The sequence below is a fragment of the Dipodomys ordii genome, unplaced genomic scaffold (assembly GCF_000151885.1).
Source record: "Dipodomys ordii isolate 6190 unplaced genomic scaffold, Dord_2.0 Scaffold181, whole genome shotgun sequence".
Lineage (NCBI taxonomy): Eukaryota > Metazoa > Chordata > Mammalia > Rodentia > Heteromyidae > Dipodomys > Dipodomys ordii.
Window position 1 is genome coordinate 326376 of NW_012267397.1, and position 1823 is coordinate 328198.

Consider the following 1823-nt stretch of genomic DNA (forward strand, 5'->3'; position numbering starts at 1 on the left):
AAGGCAAGCGCTCTACCACTGAGCCACCTTCCCAGCCCAAACTGTCATATTTTATTAGAAGGGAGTATTTCATTGTCAGTAAAAACCGGTAGGAACTACTAGATATACTTTCATTTTTCTAAACTTACTGGAAATACCTTTCTTTCTTTTTTGACAGTCCTGGGGCTTGAACTCAGGGCCTGGGCACTGTTCCTGAGCTCAAGGCTAGCATTCTACCACTTGAGCCACATTACTATTTCTGGTGTTTTCTGTGTGTGTTGTACTGAGGAATCAAACCCAGGGCTTTATGCATGGCTAAGCAAGCACTCTACCACTAAGCCACATTCCCAGCCCATATATATATATTTTTTTTAAGGCATTTTTTTTCTTCTTCTTGACATAGAACTAAAACTATAGGGTATGATATATTTAAAACATTCTGGCTGAAATAGTTTTTCTTTCTTTTCTTCTACCCAGGAGTGAAATGGAAGATGAACAGGTTGAAACAAGCACAGAAATGTCTAGCAATGTTAGATAGTGCTTAGTGATCAGTGAAACGTCACAGATTAAACAAACTTTGCAGGCTCAGAAAGCTACCAAGTGGCCCATAAGAGAAGTTACACCGCGGTACCTTGTGACTTTAAGAGTCACTCAATCACATTTGACTTTGTCACATTATAGGGAAGGAATGATCTTCAAGAGGAAACTTCATTGGATTTCTTGCAGTTGTCACTAAACTATCATAAATGTTCCTCTACCTGAATAAAGAAGAATGAGTCAAGCTCTCATTCTCCTCAGTCACTGCAGTATAGAATCCAAGAATAGAATCTGAAGGCGAGCTAGATCTAAGCCTTTTTCTTTTTCTTTCTTCTTAGTACGATTCTGTCAGCTTCTTGAGCTCTATAGATAGATGGTGGTCAATGAGAACACTGAACGGTTGCAAGTCACTTGAAATATCATAGCACGTTGATTTTTAATGTTCTCTATTGCCTTGAAGACAGCTTAGTACATTGAAAATTCTGGAGGATTGTGCCTCAAATCTTGATTGTACTTCTGCACCAGTCACTAGCTATCTCAAGGGTAGATTACTTCCTGTGGCCAGACTTGAAGTTACACCGTTGAGATCAATGGAGTAGACGATTCCTAAGATCCCTCTTTTTGATGCTTCAATGACAAACTACTATTGAGGAGACTATCTTCATCGTTGGTTCAGTCTTCAAAATCATCAGTGGCTCTGATTTTGGGGTTAGGCCATGGGAATCGGTCCTTCACACTGCATGTGTTAGGCTGCGGAAAGGCAGAGGAGTTGGTTTTCCTTGAGATGACCGTCTTGTTCCCTTATTGGATGGGACGGTTTCATGTTCAGAGAGGTCCACTGAGAACTTCGGCTCATCACCATTTTCTTTTCAAAGGTTATCTTGGCAGTCAGGTGTAAGATGGTGGTGTAGACCCCCTCATTGACATTTCACCCAGCCGTCCAGATTGTCTTTTTTATTCATTTCTTTCATCATTGTGTCATGGTCCCTTTAAGGAAGCGGCCATAGTTGAGTGGTGGGAGCAGCTGCTGGCAGCAGAGAGACTCACAGGATTTGGCCTACCCCGGGCCACTCACCGCGCACGCTCCGGCCGGGGGCTTGGTGGGAAAGAGGGGCGGGGCCTGCGGTGCGCCTGCGCACCAGGGTCGCGCGCAAGGGGCTGGTTTGGTGATCCCTTTAAGAAACCACAGGCGGAGGAATTTCTCTTAGAGAAAATAATCCTACTCACGGGGCCCCTTGGAGGCCATTAACCCCCCGAGTCCCGGCCCCCCCTTTCCCGGGCAGGCCCTCCCGCCCACGCGCACGCCC